The sequence below is a fragment of the Aedes aegypti genome, chromosome 3, assembly GCF_002204515.2.
Source record: "Aedes aegypti strain LVP_AGWG chromosome 3, AaegL5.0 Primary Assembly, whole genome shotgun sequence".
In the NCBI taxonomy this organism is placed as follows: Eukaryota; Metazoa; Arthropoda; class Insecta; order Diptera; family Culicidae; genus Aedes; species Aedes aegypti.
In genome coordinates, this window is record NC_035109.1 from 290,035,128 (window position 1) to 290,043,242 (window position 8,115).

The following is an 8,115-nucleotide window of genomic DNA, read 5'->3' on the forward strand; positions in this document are numbered from 1 at the left end:
GGCTTTATTTTCAATTTGAACTTCTAGTCACCTTGCGAACAGTAGAAAAATGTGTTTCTGATTACTTTTTAGCCTAGTTTGTTTCGATTCTGAGTTTTATTTCATAACGTTACATTATGTTTTACTTCGTTCCACGAGCTGAATGACGTTTGAACCATTTTTAATTTGTTCAGACTAGCGGAGTTCAAATGAAAAAGTGTTCAAATTAAAAGTGGTCAAACCACTTGCCCTGTACCTGTTCTCTACAATTCAAGAAATGGATTACCACAGTGATCCAACATCATTTTTAATTTACATTTATTTTTAGATACATTTAAAAAAAGTACCAGACAAATGAGCATGAGCATGAGCATGATTGACCGCCTGCAGATGCTAATCCGTTATTGCAAGAACAGCTGTACTTACACAGGGAACCAACAGACGCTACTCGGGATCAGTAGCATCATCAATGTGTAGGTACTGGTGCTCTCATTATTATAATAAACAATAACGTCACCGGCTGCGTCCGAATGCAGGTCAATTTGGGGATAGGAGGGAAATATTGACGTGTTACTTGCTTTATGAAAGCCGAGGAGTCCTCTGCACTTCCATAAGTAAACACTGGGAGTTTTTATATGGGGGAGGGATTCGTTTTGGTAAACGATAAACGAATTGAACGCCAAATAAGTGTTCGTCACTCGCCCTCATAGGAGCAAGCGACAAGATCAAAAGATCAAACACTACTAACGCGTTCCGCGACCCGCGATACTATTCCACAGTGCCACGCGAAAGACGCGCAACACGATTAATTCTGCCCTCATGACCCGCTTCCGAAAAAGCAAGCGTCAAGGTCGAAGGATCAAACAGAACTCCATTTAAAAAAAGTACCAGACAAATCTATTAGAAACAAACAAAAACTGAAACTTAGATCCAAAACCAAATTAGTCAAGATAATAAAATGAATTTGAATTCCATCTAATTGGGTCCTAAAATGTTTAATGAATTCTTGTTTTTATTCAATGACACGAAAGAGCATGTTACTGCAACTATTTTAACAATTTTTCCCGCTCAAATAACGGCTACATCATATTTAAACTTTAATTTAAAAATTGGGTCCATAAATGAACCTCGACACTTTTGATCATGTTTGACGTTCGCTTAATCGACAAAAATACCACAAGGCTTTTAGTTTTAACACTGGGGTTGTTCCTATCTGACATTTCGGAAGGGACACGGAATGTAAAACACACCCAAAATTTGAGTTTAAGCCAAGGAGTGTGACAAAAGAAAAACATTAAAAAATTGAGTAAACATGTGTTTTTGGCCTAAACTTCAGCGTTTGGCATTAAAATTGGGATGGGCCTTTAGGACCCTATTGTAGAAATAAATAAGGAGAAGTCCTTACTCTACATGTATTAAAGCAAATAAATAAATAAATAAATAAATAAATAAATAAATAAATAAATAATTAATAAATAAATAAATAAATAAATAAATAAATAAATAATTAAATAAATAAATAAATAAATAAATAAATAAATAAATACATATTTAAATAAATAAATAAATAAAACAATAGGGCAAATGTACTGCCCACTACAGACAAGCCCAAAAGTCATTAAGATTGAAAGTCAAAGGATTAGACTCTAATTTAAAATCAGAAACTTTGAAATTTTCAAATTTTTCGATGTGATTCAATATATAGGCACCATTCATCGCTTTCTATAGTTATTCTTGAATGTTCAATAATTATATTGTATTTTCTAAAACATTTCCTGTTTATATGACCAGAGATGAATCTGCAGAACCTACTGGAAGCTATCAATCTTTTTTAAATTTTAAAGTAGTGCCTTTTTTTAAACAAAAGCTAGACAATTGTTTAGATTTTTAAATATATGCCATCAATACAATGAATAAGCCATATTTTGCTAATTAAAAAATGCGAGAACACCTGCTGATAGCTTTAAAGAATATGTCAACTATTCCTTCCAAAAAATTAAATTTTTAATTAAAATATACTCTAAGCTGATCCACCTAAACTTCGAACTGCTGATGCTTTATCTTTGTGATTTCTAAATAATGATGAAGTATTCTACAAATCATTGCAAGTATTGAATAGTTTTTAATTATGCATGGTGATAAGTCTGAGATTTCTCACTGGAGATTTAAATTACCGAACTAATTTTTCAGTATCTTTCAAGATATTGTGTTGCAAACAATTCAGTGGTGAATCGAGAAAATTTCCAACCCAAAATGTTTCTCGATCGGCGGGTTTTGAACCTACGACCCTCGTTATACTCTTGCTGAATAGTTGCGCATTTACGGCTTTGACTATCTAGAGCCCACAATTATGATTATTATATTTAGGTTTTTTTCAGGAGCACCATTTTTATATATGTATCTTCTAGAATTTTACCAAGCATGTCACGCATTTTGGCGCCCCCTGAAGGCTGGCGCCCTTGGCGGGTGCCAACCTGGCCAACCGCACGCTACGGCACTGCTTACGAGTCACCTCAGTACCGTCGTGCGGGGTGACATTGGGCCATAAGGGTGACTTTGGGCCAAGATTTTTACAGCTAACTAAAAACGGAATAATGAAAACAATGTGGCAAACTTCAAGAATACGTTACAAATAGCCACTGGATGATCATGGATTTGTTTTTTGACTCCCGTACTTGTCATGAGATGCATCAAAAAGGGCGGTCAAAGTCACCCCCTAGGCCCTATGTCACCCCGCACGGCGGTATATTAAATGAATTTTCTATAAATCCAATTGTAGAAAAGTGTAGTTACAGGATGGAAATGGTAGTCAACTATGACATACCCTATAAGGTGATCATGCCTTCCCGTCAAGAATGGGGAGAAGGTGGACCCAACATCCCTCCAGGGTCTATTAAATTCTACACAGATGATTCCAAAATGAATAATCTGGCAGGTTCTGGAGTCTACGGACCCCGAACAAAAACCTCAATTCAGTGGTCTACAGTATTTTAGGAAGAAATATATGCTATCTTAGAATGTGCGTTACTATGCCTGAAGAGGAAATACAGACACGCAAGTATATGTATTCTCTCCGACAGCCAAGCGGCTCTTCAGGCGCTTAGCACTTACACGTGTAACTCAAAACTAGTATGGGAATGCATTCTAGCTTTGAAAAAACTAGCTCTCTGCAATCGAGTTAACCTATATTGGATCCCAGGGCATGCGGGTCTAGAGGGAAACAAAATTGCTGATGAGCTGGCCAGAAACGGATCTGGTAATAGGTTCACTGGCCCCGAGCCATTCTTCGGAATATCAGACAGTTTCTTAAAAATGGAACTGAACAACTGGCTGGTTACCCAGACCTCATCAAACTGGGATGCATCTCCTAATACGAGTCAGTCAAAAAGGCTTGTAAATATAAACCCAAAGAAAACCCAACAACTATTAGGTCTCAGCAAAAGGGATCTCAGTTTATACACTGGTCTAGTAACAGGACACTGCCCCAGCAGATACCATTTACAAAAGATCGGTGTTGTTCAAAACTCCAACTGTCGCTTCTGTGACGATGAGCGAGAAACATCAGAACACCTCATCTGCTATTGCAGTGCACAAATCCATTGTAGGTCCAGGATATTTGGTAAGCCCTTCTTAGAGCCTGCCGATATAAGGATCGCAACCCCCAGCAATGTTATAGGCTTTATTAAGCTAATTGCACCAGACTGGGGGAATTTTCACAATGCAGCTTAGGACCATTATTTCTTAATAATAAGGTGTTCATGGGCTCAGAAGTACATAGATCATTTAGTGACATACATGTCACTGGATGATGTATGTACTATACATACAGTAAAAGGGGATATCACAATAGTTCATGTTAATTGGACGCAGTGATTCAACACCCGACAAAGAAGGAGAGGATGTAACTCATTAGTACTATACCAGAGAGTAAGCTTCAGAATCATTTTCAAAATTTTATTTGGAATCCTCTGCAGAGCTTTCTACCTGGCTTTAGGACATTTCGTCAAATGACGTTTGGTCGAATGACGTTTGGTCGAATGACATTTGGTCGAAACTACATTTGGTCGAAAGGACATTTGGTCGAATGTCTTAAGAACACTTATTTTCGTCGAATAATGTTTAGTTGCACGGAAGTTTGGATGAAAGCTTATTTTGAAATGGTTTATTGGAAGATCATTTGGTAAAATTGATATTTGTTTTGCAAAGTTGATAAGATAACGTATTTGTTTGAGTAATCTGAATCATTAACTTTTGTTGAATAAGAAATGGGACATTTGCTATAGTCTTATTTTCAAATTTGATACACCTTTTTAATTGTAATTTGAAGTTATGCCAAAATCAAAAATTTCAATGATTATCCAAATGAACTATTTAACAGTTTTTTGTAATTAACTGAAATACTGAGCTCTAGTGAATTTATTATTCTTCTAAAATATCATCATTCTTTTAAAAACTGCTCAACACGTTATTTTATTACTCAATGATGTGCACATAATATTTTCTTTATTTATTATTCTTTTGAAATATCATCGTTCTTCGTCATGAAGATCAGCTCATCTGATGGAAGCATTCGGAGAGAGAGCTCGGGATCTTTCTTTGCATTCCGGGTCATGCAGCTCTATGGACGTGGGTAAGATTTTTGAATGCGGAAATCAGAATTAAAACGGCAGGAAAAACTTGCTTTGAAGAAAACCTTTATGGCGAAGTGAATGTTAGGTGTCGGTAACAGCATAGGTAGAGCTCAATTAGCTTATTGTGACTTCCAGCTTAATAACATTCCTCAAGCAAATATATGGTTTTGCTGACAAAGTTAATGACCTCGAGTGAATAACAGAGTTTGCAGTAGAAGATTTGGATTATTGAAAATGAAAAAAAGTGCTGATTCTTTGTACCGTGTGTTTTTTTTAATCTTTATTAACGAGATTTTTAGCCCTGGGCTAGTTCATCTCGGGACCAACGGCTTCATAAATAACATCTAAGATCAAAAAGCACTGAAATTGTTACTTGGATAGTAAGTCCTAAATTAAAATTGTGCGCACTTTCAAACTGCATAGCAAGTTTTTGGGCTTTTTCGCAATTAGTGTGGGCTTCGTAGCCGTGCGGTTAGTGTCACCAGGCATTTAGCCGCATCGTGCTAGGGAGTGTGGGTTCGATTCCCGCCTCAGGCTGGTAAACTTTTCGTGAGGAATGTTTTCCGACTGTGCCACTGGGCGTTGCATGCTAGTCCGTTGTCTAGTGTGGTGCTTCCTTCAAAGGGCATAAATGCCCACTGGAAGCATTAACGTGTCAGTGTCTAGTTAGTAATAATTTGTTTTCCTCTTTCAATGTCGGTATTGACTTCTGAGGTTTTTTCAAAATTTTAGAAAATTTCCAAGAGGGCTTAGAGCCAGTATAATTGAGAAATCTTATTTTCAAAATTTTTGTTTCTTAATTGTGCAAAACGTTTCTTGATTTCTTTCTGCAAATCTTGCCATATAATTTTCATAGCAGGTTCGCGAGTGCGTTGAAATTGCCTTCTCCACACGTTTTTAAGACGGATCAAGAGTTTAAGATCATCGTCAATAATCACGGATTCAAATTTTACTTCACATTTTGGTATTGCAATGCTCCTGGTTATCCGGTTTAATTTGTAATGATATTGTTGACATCAAGATTAGAGTCAATATACGTTTCATATATATTCCAGTCGGCTCGAAAATAGTGGAGCTGATAGGATTGAGAATCGCTTCATGGAATATTTGAAATGTAACAGGGACATGATCAGAATCAAAATCAGCATGAGTAACTAATTGGCTACAAAGATGACTAGAGTCAGTTAAGGCCAAGTCAATCGTAGATGGATTTCTAGAAGAGAAAAAACATGTAGGGCTATCAGGGTATTGAATTGAGAAATATCCTGAAGAGCACACATCAAATAAAATTCTGCCGTTGGAATTACTTTGAGAATTATTCCATGACCGATGTTTGGCTTTAAAGTCACCAATAACAAAAAAAATGACTTATTGCGAGTCAATTTTCGCAAGTCAGTTTGGAGCAAATTAACTTGCTGTCCAGAGCATTGAAAATGCAAATTGGCGGTTATGAAAATATATTTACCAAACTGTGTTTCAACCAGTGTTGTAAGCAATCACGGTAGTCGACACGTTCTCGCTGATATTCGGCAGCGCTTCCCTTAAACATTCACAACACGAGCGATCAAACGAATGTCGAAAGGAAAAATGTCAATTGAATGCCACTGACCACGATAGCTTCGCTAGGAAGCGTGATGGTTTTATTTGCTTCTGTTCTGCTTTCACTGTATTTGTGTTACATTCGACATAACAGACAAGATCTAACTATACATGTTGTTTATGATCTGATGTCTGAATTATTTGCAAAACTTATGATTTATGCAAATTTCGTCGTATCGAACGACATTCAATTGACACTTTTTCGTGTTTGTCGACGTTCATTCTATCGCTCGTGCTGTGACTGCTGACCATGGCAACGAAACGAACGTCGCGCAAAGTGTCGAATGTTTACAGCACTGGTTTCAACAGAAACACCTAACGTTTCAAAAACTTTAGTTTCAAATGACGAAAACAGTTGATGTTGTATACGCCTATGAATGATGATTGCAACTCCCCCACTTGCCCCATCAAGTCGATCATTACGATGAACAAAAAAGTTAGGATCCAGGTTTCAAATACGTTTCAGTAATAACTGCTATATGCACGTTATTAGCTGTAAGAAAATTAAACAGTTCGTCCTCTTTACCATTCAGAGAACGAGCATTCCAATTTAAAACATTTTAATTATGTTTTGGATCCATTAGAAAAGCGTAATCCAAAAACAATTTTATTCGTAAATTTTATACCACCTTGGGCTGCTTCAGTCATAGTGGTGGCTTTGAACATTGCATCAATCATTAGATTCAATTGTTCAGTTAGAAAATTAAAATCAGAGGCAGACATAACACTTGAAGTGGGTTATGTTCTTTGTCTAATAAAACACACTAGACTTTGGGTTAGTACTTCTTTATTACGTAGCGAACTGTACTCACTCCCGCTCTAAACACTTCTGGCCCCACACGGGACAGTCAGGTAGAAAAATAATTAATGAATGAATGGATGAATTCTTAAGGGATGTACATACATAGGGGTGTGCTAATAATGCAACATCCTCCCTGTTTCAATGAAATTAATCAAAGTCCACAACATAATCCTTCAACTTTTCTGGAATGCGAATAGTGCGCTTGGGACGACCTCCAGTTATTGGTGCTTCTGTAGTTGCTGGTGACTGACACAACGATGGCGCTCTTATCGGTGAGGAAGAAACTGGTACCACTGCCTGAGAGAGCGACGGCTGCTGATTGGGAACTCGCTGGGAATGAGAACCCAATGTTGTCAAACAAGAAGCGTTGTTTTCATCCTCCGGTGTCGGCACAGTACTGATGGGAGTGGATACAATTTCCTCCGAACTTTCCTTGCGAGGTTTCAAATGGACCAAATCCCGACGATAATTACCACCACGTACGTTCACTGTGTAGGACCTTTCGCTTAGACGGTTTGTGACGATACCGGGAGTCCATTGCTTGGAGACTTCAGGATCCACTTGCACATATACCGGAGACCCGGTCTGCAATTCGGGTAAGTTTCTTGCCTTCCGATCGTAATTCAGTTTCGCCTTTCGCCTGTTCTCTTCGATTGCTGCTGGAACACGTTCCACCACCTTCGGCATCAGATTAATTCCAGATGTAGGAATTCCACAGCGGGTGGCGCGAGAAAACAACCGCGCGACGGGACTAGATCCTATTTTATTAGGAATGTTCCTCCAGTGCAAAAGCGCGTACCAGAAATCTGTTCCGGTTTCTTCAGCCTTTTTGAGTAAGCGTTTTGCTATCTTTACAGCTGCCTCAGATTTACCATTGGCCTGTTGATGATGAGGAGCTGACGTGATGTGCTCGATGTCCCATTCCATAGTGAACATTTTCATTTTTTGATTAATGAAATTTGTTCCGTTATCGGTTAACATGGTCTGGGGTATTCCATGACGTGCGAAGTTTTTTTTACATACATCAATCACCGATTCTGGCGTTAGATCTTTCAAGATATCTACCTCGAAGAAATCTGAATAGTGGTCGACTGTAACCAGGAA